General features: G+C 38.8%; 1 long non-coding RNA gene across 2 annotated transcripts in view; it reads left to right on the top strand.

The window, feature by feature from the left end:
- The window catches only part of LOC129046447 (uncharacterized), a 123,947-nt gene extending 109,889 nt beyond the window's left edge, over window positions 1-14,058 (top strand). Inside the window, exons 3-5 of one of the 2 annotated variants that reach the window (XR_008507756.2) lie at window positions 808-1,046; window positions 1,409-1,461; window positions 3,173-14,058. This is a non-coding gene — a long non-coding RNA (uncharacterized LOC129046447). Of the gene's footprint in view, window positions 1-807; window positions 1,047-1,408 lie in introns of both variants that reach the window. The other variant, XR_008507755.2, reaches the window with a different exon arrangement.
- Window positions 14,059-14,718: the final 660 nt, after the last annotated feature.

Below are 14,718 nucleotides of genomic sequence, written 5' to 3'. Positions count from 1 at the left end.
ATCCATCAGCTGTCTCTTTTCTTTCCTGTGCCTTCAGCCTCCCTTTCTTCTTCAGCTCTTCCTTTTAGCCTATAAACAAGCTCAAGTCTTTCTCAGTTAAAAAAAAAAGTGCATTTCTTAAGCTGCCACCTGAATTTCTCCTACTCACTCCCAGGCTTCATGAAAGACTGTGCTTTATTTACTTTCTCCACTTTCTCCCCGCTCTCCCACCAGAGGCTCCTGCCCCCACCTCTCTACTGCAAGTGCTCTATGAATGTTATCTGTGGCCCTTAGGTGCCAAATCCAGTAGGCAGTTTTCATTATTTATTTATCTAATCTGTCTGCAGCTTTGACACTCTGGGCTAAAATCTTTTTTATGTATGTATATCTGCAGAGAAATTGGACCCCTTGTGCAATGTTTGTTAGAATGTAACTAACTACTGTGGGAAATACTATGGCAGTTCCAACAAATGAAACATAGAATTACCATATGATAGAGCAATTCCACTTCTAGGTCTGTACATAAAAGAATTGAAAGCAGGCACTAGAACAGATATTTTTAAACCTGTGCTCATAGTGGCAATATTCACAAGAGCCAAAATGTGGAAACACCCTAAGTGTCCATTGACATTGTCCATTCACAAAATGGTATGTATATCTGTATATGTGTGTGAATATGTATATGTATATAAATATATATATTAGAATATATATACTCTGTGGGATATATATACAATATATATTGCATATGTACATAATGAAATGTTACTCAGTTTCGAAAGGAATGAAATTCTTTTTTTTTTTTTAAAGATTTTATTTATTTTTTAGAGAGCGAGCGAGAGAGAAACAGCATGAGAGGGGAGAGGGTCAGAGGGAGAAGCAGGCTCCCCGCCGAGCCAGGAGCCCGATGTGGGACTCGATCCCAGGACCCTGGGATCATGACCTGAGCCGAAGGCAGACGCTCAACCATCTGAGCCACCCAGGCGCCCGTCGAAAGGAATGAAATTCTGACACATGGTACAACATGGAAGAATCTTGAGGACATTATGCTAAGTGAAATAAGCCAGGTACAGAAGGACAAGTGTTGTGTGATTCCACTTATACATGAGGTACCTGGAGTAGTCCCGTGCATAGGACAGAAAGTAGTAGCATGGTGGTTGCCAGGGATGGAAGAAAGGAATAATAGGGAGTTATTATATGATGGGCACAGAGTCTCATTTTGGGATGATGAAAAAGTTCTGGAGATGGGTAACACTGATGGTTGCATAATAATATGGATGCACTTAATGCCACTGAATGGTACACTTGAAAATGGTTAAAACAGTAAATTTTGTTACGCATATTTTACCAACATCTTATTCAACTCAGGCTGCTATAATAAAAAGAACACAGACTGGATGGCTTAAACAATAAAAATTTACTTTTCCAGGTTCGTGGAGGCGAGGATGTCCAAAATCAAGGTGCCAGCACACGTGGTGTCTGGTGAGGTCCTACTTTCTGGCTTGTAGACAGCTGCCTTCTTGCTGTATCCTCGCGTGGCTAAGAGAAAAATTGTCTTTCTCCTGTCTCTTCTCATAAGAACACAAATCCCGTTCATGAGGGCTCCAGCCTCAGGACCGAATTACCTCCCAAAAGACCCACTTCCAAATGCCCTGATAGTGGGGATTTAGGCTTCAGCATATGAATTTGGGGGACACAAACATTCAGCCCATAGCAAACCACAATTGAAAAATTAGAATATATTTATCAGATTAATAAAAATTGTCATTCTTGAAATGTCTTTCTGTAGAGTTCCAGGAGTGTAGACTTTGTCCTCAATGATACGAGGGGATGTGAACTAACTGAAGCAAGTGATATTTTGCCAGAAGTGTAGGAGGGACCAGTTCTAGAAGACAATCAGAAATGTCAAAGAGCAATTCCTGGGTAGAAAGAAAAAGAGAATGTCTATAACTGAGAAGGTGACCCTAATGAGGTGTCTATTCCTCCAGAGACTCAGATTCCTTTATTTACATCCTTCTAGAAGCTCAGGGGGAGAGTGTGTGTTTCCCAGCTTGAACAGAACCCTTCCTACTTCTGTTAAAGCAAGCATTCATACAATGCACTCCAAAACAAAATAGAACTATAGTTAAGCAACAAAAAAACAAAAACAAAAACAAACAAAAAAACAGTTTAAAAATACATGCGTGTTTGAAGTAATTACGAAGAATTTCAAAAGCTGAATAAAAGAGAAAAGCAACCCAAGATCAGAACAAAGCCTTTGGGAGCTCTAACAGGAAAATATGTGTATCATTGTTAAGTGCCAAAGTAAATACAGCACACAAACCCAAAGCTTATCTGTGTGGTTTCCATAGTGTCAATATATATGCAAAGCTGGTCTGACGCACTGAGACCCATCAAAGGTCATGGAAGTAAAAACAAAAGTCAAACTGTCTATGTGAACCTTTGGCAAGCGAGTGCCAGGGTTCCTGGACATTTTCTCATTTCTAGAGAAGTGAGCGAGAGGTGGCAGTAATGTTCTTTTCCTTTCTCTCTCTCTCAATCTCTCTTTCTCTCTGTCACCCCCCTCCCTCTTTTCCTCCTTTCCGTTCTCCCTCCCTCATGAATTAAAGCATTATTTTCCTTGAGTCCCAGGAAATGAAATTCAAATTTACAGTGAAAGGTTACTAATGAAAGAGATGATCCATCTTTTTAATATATATGTATTTTCATGTATAATTGCACTATAGTTAAAATGAGAGCTAGTTTCTTTAAAATTGACCTGTTTTTTTTGGGGGGGGGGAATAAATACGCACTCTTTTCAATTTTCCTTCTGCTTGTCAAATCAAAATAGCTTCAGATAAATGAATAACACAAGAATGTCCGCCGTAGCCACGCAGAATCAGGATGAGAGGAAGAGCACATCATGCATTTTTCTTTGTCGTGCTACAGTTTAGGGGCACAGATTAGGAGGCTATTGAAATGTTAGGTGGATGTGGGTGACAAATTATATTCGTTGAAAAAGTAGCTACACTCAGTGGGATGAATTTGCTTTGGTATTTAGAAGTTTAAATAGCAGCTGTGGACTGAGGATAGTTTTTGGTTTGGTTTTGGGTTTTGCTTTTGTTTTTTTACTTTTTTTAAGAGACCGTAGGGATTTACTGCTTGCTTAAAGGTCATGATTTATTTATTTATTTATTTACTTATTTATTTTTAGGTAGGCTCTATGCCCAATGTGGGGCTTGAACTCACAACCCCGAGATCAAGAGTCGCATGCTCTACCGACTGAGCCAGCCAGGCTCCCCTGGTTTTTTGGTTTGTTTTTGTTTTTGTTTTTGTTTTTCTCGAGTAGAAAAGTATGGAAATGAAGCAGTGAGTTTATTCTGTAATCTTTTCTTAAATTATGACTATATGCTGTGCACTCTGCCAGGTACAGTTGTGAGTTATTTGAAGTTCACATCTGTTGAGTAATTTCCCCAAGGTCTTGCTGCTAATCAATAACAGAATATAGACTTTGTAGTTCAAAAGTCCATGCTTTTAGCTCCTATCCTACGTTACCTTTTAATGCCATTTGTTAACAGGGCAGTGTTCTGCATCGTGCGTCCCTGTATCTGGACTTCTCCCTCACACCTGACTCTCGGACCCTATGTGTAAGGAGGGTTCCCAGCACTGGTGACTTCCTGACTACTACCACTACAGCTAATAGTTCTGCTCCTATTAAATACTACTAATAATAACGATGATAATTGATAATTGATAGTGTTCTCCCAGTACTTACTATATGACTGAAACTCTGCCAAGAACTTTGTGAGAAGAAAAGAACTTTGTGAGCTTTATTTCAATTAATATTTTCAGTGGTTCTTGAAGGGATATGCTCTGGAATAGACTCCTCTGGGGTTAGATCTTAGTCCCTTTATTTATTAGCTGTGTGACCATGGACAAGTTATTTAACTTTCCTGCCTCTTCACTTCCGCATCTGTAAGATGGAAATAATAAAAATATCTAAGAGAGCTGTTGGGAAAATTAAGCAATATAGAGAAATAGCCAGTATACTTAATCCATACTGACTACAAATTATTGGTATTAATACAAATACTATTAATAATTTCATCCATCTGTAAAAACCCTGCCATGTTTATATAGCCCAGCTATGAGGCCTCTTGTCTTCGTGTCCCCCTTTTTTAAAAAATTCCAGTTCCCTGCCTAGAACTGAAACCTACTATGGACACTTGTCCAATGGCTGGATCTTTAGTACTCTGTGCTCTGTTCCTGGGAACTGGATCTTGTCCCCCACATCATCAACTGCTGGCTGGGATGCTACTTCCCACTCACTTCCACTCACTTCCAATGCAGCCAGGATGAGCTATCACCTGATTTTTAATATCTCCATTGCTACCATATCCCAGGAAAATTAGACCCCCTTAGCTCTGTCTTTGATCCAGGCTCTAGTCCAACATGATTCTTTACTAACTCCAGTTTAAACTGCTGAGTGTCTCCTGTCTTGCTCAATGCTGCTTCTTGCTCTTCCCTGCTAGCTATCTTTAAAATTATAGTACCCCTTGAGGTCAAACTCACCTAAGATTCAGCATGTAGTATTATAGTTATAGAGGAGTCAACAATGAAAATACACAGTCCTGTCCTGAAAGAACTTATGATCCTTATAAAATAGAAAAAAATAGAAGACATAGCTTATATGCCCCCTTGGATGCCACAGGCCTTGCCTGCCCTGCATTCCAGGCCATCAGCTCCTCCATGAAAACTTCTATGGGATACCCACTCTATGTCTCACATGATTCTCCTGTGCAGAGTGGACTAATTGCTTGTCCAAGAATATTGGCCTTTCACTTTGGTTACTACTGTGTAGCCAGGTAACCAGCCGTATGTCCAGAGTCTCTGGCTGCTTCTCTCATTTATGGGCTTAGATGAAACACTTCATCACGGGGCATGGGATTTGGCTTCCTTATCAGTCAGATGCTATATCCAGAAGTATAGGATCCTAAACCAGTGGAAGCCGGGAGACCAGAGGGAGCCAAATTGATCAATTCTTTCTCCTCTTTCCTTCCCATCCATTCTCAGGCACAGTTTCCCAGTGTGGCAGAACAGGTAAAACTTGTGAGTGATTGTCTCAGTCTCTCCATGGCTTATTATGAAGTAGTGACAAGCGTGGTGATCTTGTGTTACTTACCCTTTTCACACTTACCTTCTTTCTCTCTCACTCTCACTACGCTGGGATTGTACCTCCCATACAAAGTTAATCACTTAATTCATGCATCAGGCTCTGCTTTTGAGGAATAAATGGACCCCAGAGCTCCAAAATTTGAGACTCTTGAGCCAAAGAATGAAAGGAGAGACATTAAGCCTAAAAGAAGAAAAGACATAGAATAAGCAGGGTTCTTGGTGTTCTTTCTGATACCTCATCATCTTTCTCTAACACAAATCTCTCTCACTACAAATTCTTCCTCCCCCAATACACACCACACCCTACTATAACTAAAATTGTTTTGCCTTTAGGGTTAACATTTAACTCAGCATTTCCCTTCCACTAAATGTTTTGCCTAAAAGGAAAAAAAATCCCTTTAACTGTTGATAAATCCTTTCATTCCACAATTAGAGATAAGAAACTTAAAAATACAAATATCTGAATCAGTCTTAGCTAGAAAAGATGATATCACATTCATTCCTGTTTTGATGGGGGAGGAGAATTGCAGGGCAAAAAGGCAGTGGGCCCTTGGAAGGGGACAGAGCAGCCTGGAGGCAGGACAGATGACCTTATCCAATTATGCAATTCATTCACGGCTCTGCACTGCTCATCTTCATCTGAGAATAAGCAAAGGAAAGCCGGGCATAGCAGTCCTGTGGGGACGTACATAGGCAGACTATAATGGAAACTATGATCAGATAATAAGCTTAAGCAGAGATCTAATCCATGATAGAATATTTATTAAAAATGGACAGAATTCTATATGGAATGTCAACTGGATTAAATAAGGGAATTGTAACTCTGGGTATTATGGAACTGAATGAGCATTATAGTTCAAATTTTGTTGCAGTGAATGTTATTTCCTTTATTGAAGAAAATCTAAATCGAATTTTGGGGTGATAGGCCGTCCATTTAAAATCAAGTTTGTTACACTTTATCAGGATAGGATCTTAAAGTTCATTGTATAAGGTGTCGTCCATAGGGGTGTGAAATACTACAGAGGAAGATCAATAAGAACTGGCGATGTTTGAGGTAAAAAATTACAGTCCTATGCAATTCCCCAGCATGGCTTTTAAGATCAAGTTCTCCATATGTACCACAAAATATTACTTTCCTCACTTTGTTGAGTGCCCTTGTTTGCCTTTGATGTTTCAGTTATGTCACCATTTTGAACAAGGTCATCAGTGTATTAGTGTCGTTCCTTAAGCCTATGCATGTTGTAGCTATTTAATATCACAAAAATCCCTGTCCTAATTAATCCTTTTAGTTATATCATATTTCTCAAACATTTGGGTATTTAGTTAACTTTAGTTAACCTAACAGTCAGAAGAAGAGCATATGCCTGCATCCTATGAGTGTGTTCCATGAAAGAAGAGGAACCTATTCATGACAGTTAAAAGCTCCCCATAGTCCCATAAGCTAATTAAAATAAAATAGAGTCACACTGGGCGCCTGGGTGGCTCAGTCGTTAAGCGTCTGCCTCGGCTCAGGTCATGATCCCAGGGTCCCGGGATCGAGTCCCACATCGGGCTCCCTGCTCCGCGGGGAGCCTGCTTCTCCCTCTCCCACTCCCCCTGCTTGTGTTCCCTCTCTCACTGTCTCTCTCTCTGTTGAAAAATAAATAAAATCTTAAAAAAAAAAAAAAAAGAAATAGAGTCACACTTAGTAGCAATAACAGATTAATATTTGATTGAAAATAACTTTTTAGGGGTGCCTGGGTGGCTCTGTCACTTAAGACTCTGACTCTTGGTTTCGGCTCAGGTCATGATCTCAGGGTTACGGGATTGAGACTCCCACCTTGGGCTTCACACTCACTGGGGACTCTGTTTGAGATTCTCTCCATCGGCCCCTCCCCCCACTTGTGATCTCTCTCTCTCAAATAAATAAATACAATCTTTTTTTTTTTAAGATTTTATTTATTTATTTGACAGAGAGAGACACCGTGAGAGAGGGAACACAAGCAGGGGGAGTGGGAGAGGGAGAAGCAGGCTTCCTGCCGAGCAGGGAGCCCGATGCGGGGCTCGATCCCAGGACCCCAGGATCATGACCTGAGCCGAAGGCAGCCGCTTAACGACTGAGCCACCCAGGCGCCCCTAAATAAATAAAATCTTAAAAAAAATAAAAATAAAAAATAAAATAACTACTTCTAAATTGCATTTTCTATGTTTCCACAGCCCATCGGAAATCATTTTTATTCCAAAATTTAGTAATGTGAAATGTTAGTTTTTCTACTGCTTCTATAAAAATTATCAAAAATGTAGTGGTTTAACACAATGCAAAATTTTTGTTTTGTTTTGTTTTGTTTTGTTTTTTTACAATGCAAAATTTTTATCTTATAGTTCTGTAGGTCAGAAGTCCAGCACAGGTCTCACCAGGCTAAAATCAAAGTTTCCTCCTTTACATTCTTTTCTCTTGGTTCTAGGGGAGTTTCCACTTCCTTGCTCATTCAGGTGTACAGAATTCAATTCCATGTGGTTGAAGGACTGAGGCCCCATTTTCTTCTTGGCTGTAAACTGAGGGCCACTCTTGACTTTTAGAGGCCACTATATTCTTTGGCTCATGGCCCTCTTCCTCTATCTTAAAAACCAGCAGTGGTGGGTGAAGTCTTTGTTGCTCCTATCTCTGATCACAGCTGGAAAATTTCTGACTAGATTGGGTCCACCTGGCTTACCCAAGGTAATCTGGATGAATAATCTCCCAAACTCAATCACATCTGCAAATTCCCTTTTGCTATGTGAGGCAACATAGTTACAAGTTCCAGAGATTAGGATGTAGTTATCTTTGAGGGTAAAGGTGGGGGCATTATTCTGCCTACCACACATAAAGAAGCACATGGGTGGGGGCACAGAATAATGCCTAGGAGAGAACTGTACCTTATGCATTTTTTTTTTTCAGTAAAATCTCCTCCCAAACATTTTCCCTATAGATGATTTATAGCTCTTCAAATTGCATGCTTACTGATTTACAGTTCATAACTAAAGCCAATTGAAGAAAACCTTCACCATGAAGTATGGCTTATTGGAAATGTTTTCTGTTGTTAGAGGTTCTGTTGGCCTCTCCTTATTGGGACACTGTATCAACCAGCATAAAGAGCCTCCTGGCTTCTGGACTTCATGGCCTGAACTTCAGATCCTACAAACTGCCTCAGATGTTTAAGGTGAACTAGAGCCAGTCTCCAGAAGTACATAGCTTGACTGGAGACTCTACTCCAAACCTTGGAGTAGCCTACCAGTGGAATGGGCTAGTTCCAGGCTTCTCTAAGGGGCTCAAAGTTACTTTTAGGTAGCTTCCAATGAAGATCTGATTTAATCTAGATATTTCAAAGTCAGACTTACTGGTGGTCATTTTTCACTTCAGTCTGGACCATTGATTTATGTTCCTGGACTATTGTAGTAACCTTCTCACTCAGCTCCCACTTCCAGTCTCTCCACTGCAATCCCTCCTCCATGTTATCAGGACAGAGGAGATTCTCAACTTTTTTATTTGTCCTAACATACTCGAGGAATACAATACATTTCCCATAGTAAGTGCCTCATAATGGTACTTCTTTTCAACACAAAGTTCTATTAAGTTTATAAAAGAATCTCAGACCATTCTGGACCCCCAAAGGTGGACCAAGTGATTCTGCAATCTCCCTTTTACTCACTTTTAGGGGGCATGTGATTATAATGATAAAAAACCTTGTTATCATTGTTCTAACACTTATCTGCTGCTTACTATGTGCCAGATATTGTCCTAAGTACTTTATATATGCTATAACTTATTTAATCTTCATATCAACCCCTGAGGTAAGTTCTATTGTTAAACCAGTTGTATAGATGAGGGAAATGAGATTAAGTGACTTGCTCACAGTCATACAGCTAATAAGTGACAGAGCTGTGATTTGAACTCAGATTCCGCACTTTCAACTACTAAGTCAAACTATATCCCAGCACCTTCTGTTTTGCTAAAACATAAATATTGTCGCACTTCTACCTTTCAAAACATTCAGTCTAAAATGCTAGCATAGCTTTCAAAGCTCTTGGTAATCTACCTCTATCCCCAATATTGAGCCTGTTTTGTTCTAGTATCCATCTCCTTCTTAATTTTTCCTCCTTTTATGAATTACTGAGACAGGGATGTTAAAACCTTCCAATATACCTAAATCAAGCTATTTTAAAAAAGAAAAAGAAGACATTCTAGTATCCCATCACATTTGCTTCCCCTCAATAAAACATGCATTAAGTGGCTATTTGAGCTAGGCTATGTTAGGTAGAAAGAATGTAAAGATCCTACAAACTGTAAGGAAATAAAGAAATGATTATAATAAATAAGGGAGGGAATTAACTTATCTAGCTTTTATGGGTCAAGCACTATTCCATTACACACATTTTATTGACCCCCTCCCCAGCACTGTAGATAGTCCTCTCCTTGTTTGACAGATGTAGAAACGACAGTCCACAAAGTGGTTAATTATTTGAACCAAGGATATACAGCTGGGATAGCAGTGATATAACTGGGATTCAGAGTCAGGTCTGTCTGACTCCAAAGCTCAAGGTCTCTCAACTATGCCAGTTGTTTTCAAATTGTTTCTTTCCTGTCAAGAGTCTTATTATTGAAATGCAAATAAGCCAAATAGATCAACGCTGAGATGAAAATAAACCAAGTAGATAAAAGCAGAACTGCTCGGATTAATCAGAGTATGAAGCCTAGAGCTCCTTCCCTCCTGAATTCCTGGGTCTGCAGTGAAGAGGCACCACAGAACTCAATTCGAAAACCAGTGCATGGTACAAAGAAGCTGTTCTCTGGCTGAATCTTTAAACGGTGTTCAAAATGCAATAGTGTAAGGGGTGCAACATACTTTGGGAACAAAAAGAAAGAAACCAGGACTGAACTTTATAAGAGAAAAGGAATTGTCATAGGAAAGGTTCCATTTGAGCTGAACCTTAAGAATGGGTGGGCATGTGATGTAATGAGCTCTGGGTATTATATGCAACTGATGAATCACTGAACTCTACCTCTGAAACTAATAATACACTATGTGTTAATTAATTGAATTTAAATTTTAAAAAAGAATAAAAAATATAATGGAAAAATATTTTTATAGAAAATGAGTTAAAGTTAAAACTGTCTTTTGAATTACTAAAAAAAAAAAAAAAAAGAATGGCTGGGAGTTTTCCAGCAGGAGAGTGAAGTAAGGACTCTTAAGGCAGACGTAAAAGTGTAGCTACCCTAAACATGTAGCTTGGCATTGTCATACTACATTGCCTTTAACAAACAACATGGACCCTTGCTGCCTGGACAGTGTAGTGTGGTGCAGACTAGACTGGAAGACAGGAGACTGAATGAAACATACCGGGCTTACTACTTCAATGCCTCGCTTTGTCTTTTCACCTGTAGATCAAGGGGATTTCACGAGTAACTGTCAAAGACTCCTTCAAGCTGTAGAAACATCATTCTGTAGTTCATGAACAAAATCTTTTCCATTATCTTACATACAAATACATGAGGAAAAACTATATTTTACAAGTGTCATGGTTAAGAGCCTCCTTCCTCAAAAAGGAAAAGAAGAATGAGAATAGCTTCCATGTATAAAATACCTAATGTATAAAATAAGATTGTCATGTAGGCAGTTTTAGGCACATGACTCAGATTGTCCCATGTATCCTCACAACAATTCCTTGAAGTAGAATCATTATTCTGTTTTAAAAATGAGCAAATGGAGATAGAATGAAAGCCACTGCCCAGGTCATATGACTAAGGGCAGAGCCAGAACTCCATCCTAAGTCTTGCTTTTCCAGCCACGCTCTTCTCCCCACTTGCAGTGTAAAACCCTCAGCTGCTTTGTGAGGAGAGCTTGGAACTGCCCTGAGATCAACACCCGGTCCTCTTCTATCAGTAGTTACTAAATACGGCTAATGATGAAATCTTCTGGGGACCCAAATGTTCATCAGTGGACCAATGGATAAACAAAATGTGGTATCTCCATGCAATGGGATATTATTTGGCCAATAAAGGAATGGAGTACTAGTACATGCTACATCTTGGATGGACCTTATAAACATTACACTAAGGGAAAGAAGCCAGTCACACAAAATCATATATTATATAATTCTATTCATATGAAAGTCCAGATTAAGGAAATCTGTAGAATCAGAAATGGTGTCTTAGATCTGAAGGTGGGATGGGGGGAATAGTAGGATAGTAGCTAAAGAGTATGGGGTTCTCTGTGAGGTGATAAAAATGGTCTAAGATTGACAATGGTGAGGACTACATATATGTGTGAATATAATAAAAACCACTGAATTGTATTCTTTTTTTTTTTAAAGATTTTATTTATTTATTTGACAGAGAGAGACACAGCGAGAGAGGGAACACAAGCAAGGGGAGTGGGAGAGGGAGAAGCAGGCTCCCCGCAGAGCAGGGAGCCCGATGCGGCACTCGATCCCAGGACCCTGGGATCATGACCTGAGCTGAAGGCAGTCGCTTAACCAACTGAGCCACCCAGGCGCCCTGAATTGTATTCTTTATAAGGATGAATTGTATGGTATGCAAATTATATCTCCATAAAGCTGTTTTTAAAAATCCTCTGGGGTGTGCCTGGGTCGCTCAGTCAGTTAAGTGTTTGCCTTCAGCTCAGGTCACGATGTCAGGGTCCTGGGATCGAGACCTACGTTGGGCTCCCTGCTTAGTGGGGAGTCTGCTTCTCCCTTTCCCTCTGTGCTCTCTCTCCTTCTCTCTCTCAAATAAATAAATAAGTAATCTTTAAAAAAAAGTCCTCTGGGAAACATTTAAAAAAAAATCTGATTCCCAACTTTTGCCTCCCCACAACCGCCATGTCAACCTCCACCTCTTAAGATTCCAATTTAATAAGCCTGAGTTGGTTCTCTGGAAATAGGTATTTTGTCAAAGGTGCCTTGAGTGATTCTGATGACAATCTAGATCTGAATATATCACTGCTTTAGACAGCCAAACAGTAGACCTGGCTCTTTATAACCAACATGATTTTCACGGTGGCTGGTGGAAGACCAAGTAGCTCAGAGTAGGTCACAGTCCCTGAATACCAAGATCACAAAGTTTGCTCGGGCATTGTTGGTCTAAGAGCAAAGTAACATTCAATAAAATCTGGAAGAATGCTGTTTTACCAAAACACCCTAATATTCTTATATGGCAAGTTTGTTTTTCCTTACAATTTTGGTGATCCTCTTTTCTCCAAAAGTTCTTCCTCAGTCGCTTTCTTTTTTCCCTTAAGATAGCAATAGCAATGTGTTTATAATGGAGTACTCTGTTTCTGAGGGGAGGAAGTGAAGAGTGAAAGATTTACTTAATATAGAGAAAACATATTAATATCATGAGAAAGAAGTATAGTAAGAAGTAATGGACAGAAGTTTAGTGTCTGAAATTTTATATTTTAATGATAGTTTAGCTGAATGAGCAGAAAATACATTTGAGGAATTGACAGGAAAACTGGAAGGGGCTGCAATAAATAAGCTCCTAATTAATGTTTCACCATATTTCATGAATTTAAATTTTTAGCCAGGTGCATTTCTGGGGGGGAGGTTCTATTCAAATTGGGACTTTGAAAAGAAGACTACATTTTATTATTCTAAAATTACAGATGCATTTCAGTTTCTTTAGAATATGATATGCTTTTGCTGACTAAATAGCATTACCTCTTAGTAGAGGCCCAATGCTATAATTTGACCCCTCTGGCAAATTAAATACAATTATGCAAACTACTAGGATTTGGGTATAATCTAATTAATATGGTACATATGAAGCAGATAGTAATTTCCCTGGTTGAAACTAAATTGTCTTCTTTCACATTTGAACTATGTTTTAGAAAAACATTGATTTATGTAAGCAAGACTTCATTATCTTGTGTATTCTATTTGCTCAGCTCCGTGATGGACATGTTTAGAAAAATAAAGCCAAAATTGGAATCTTCAAATGATGACCTTTTTTCCCCCAGATATTTATAATTACCAAACAGAATATTACATGGAACTAGGAAAAGAATTCATTTTGAGTTGATTGCTTTTCTCTAGTGAAGTGTAAGTGGAACATTACTATAATTTTTTCTCTTTGTATATCTAAAATTAGGGTTAAATATGATTTAATGGAAATAATCCTGTTCATTGAAACACAAATTTTTAGGAGTTGAAATTGATCTGGACTAAGTGCCTACTAATAATCCAGTCACAAACTTTCTGAATGATATTTATAATCATGAGATACAGCATACTATGTTTAAAATATGTGAATCACATTAGCATTAATCAGTACTACATGTGTGCACTAAGCAGAAATCAGGAAAGATTTGCTTTTGTGCTCTTTACCAAGAAAACTAAAGAAATTATCCCTCCCATTTGGAGAAAACAGATGCTTTTTTCTTTTTCTTTTTTCTTCCTACAAAAGTGAATTTCACGTGTAAGAGGAGTTCTGGCTTAATAGCATTGAATATGAGTCTTTTATACAAAGGAAATGTACAGGGTGTACCAAGGCTTCTTGTGTGGAATTGTCATTTCCAAGTGTGTGAACACAGTCTTTGCTCATTTGTTCCTTAGCTTCTTGGGGAGACTGCCAACAAGCATGCCAACTCTCAAGCTGCATTGTGCAACGATTTCTAGCCCACAAAGATCTGGATTTTTTTTCATAGGTAATGTCAATGTCATAAAGGCCCCTAAACAGCTGTTGGGGGGGAACAACTTTTAGAAAGCAGTGGCCTGTGTTAGTTCTTTGTTCTGTGTTAGCAGAGAAATGCTCAGTTTAGTGGGTGAAGAGGAAAACAGTTCTGTTAAGAATTCGAATACTTTTATAATTTGCTTGTAAACCTGTAATGACAAGTACATTCCCAAGAAATAAAGAAATATTAGCGGCCTCTGTGTTGTGAGTATGTGTAAAGGAGCTAATAAATAAACACATTTCGAAGCGACCTTACCAGCTGTTTTCATTATGCCAGAAGTTTCCCCACCACGGACTGCTGACCCCTGAGATGGGGAGTGGGAGCACAGGGTCAGCAAAGAAGTGGGAGTGGGGTGGGCAATAATCCATATATACATGTCAATTTTCTTAATTGAGTGATCTTAAAAATTCAACCACTGTAATGTGATAGGGGAGCACCCTCAAATGTTTCATATTAAAAACAAAAATAAATTATGTTATATCTTGAACTTGCTTCACAATGAGCCAGGGTAGAATGAGTAGGTGAGGTCCAGATGACATAATATTGGACATGAGTTGATAAAGTTGGATGATGGATGCATGAAGATTTAGTATCGTCTTCCCTTTAACTTTGTGGGTTTTTTTGAAAATTTCCCTTATTATAACCTTAAAAATTATTATACCCCAAAAGTTTGGGAACCACTGCTTTATATTAAATTGTCAGGTAATTTGGTTATAAATTCTTCCATTGGATACTCAAGCAGGCAACTTGTTCAAAGCAAAGATTAAATAGGTTACTAAAGACTACATAAGAGATACATTGTCAATCACTTGTTGACTCTGGGAGTATCTAGATCTACTGTTCTTACACTTAACCTAATCTTTATCTCACACCAAGAATTAAAAAAGGGAAAACAGCT

The sequence above is a fragment of the Mirounga angustirostris genome, unplaced genomic scaffold, assembly GCF_029215605.1.
Source record: "Mirounga angustirostris isolate CCGP_5_RB_7025 unplaced genomic scaffold, mMirAng1.0.hap1 SCAF_4, whole genome shotgun sequence".
Classification (NCBI taxonomy): Eukaryota; Metazoa; Chordata; class Mammalia; order Carnivora; family Phocidae; genus Mirounga; species Mirounga angustirostris.
This window is presented reverse-complemented; position numbering and strand designations above follow the sequence as displayed.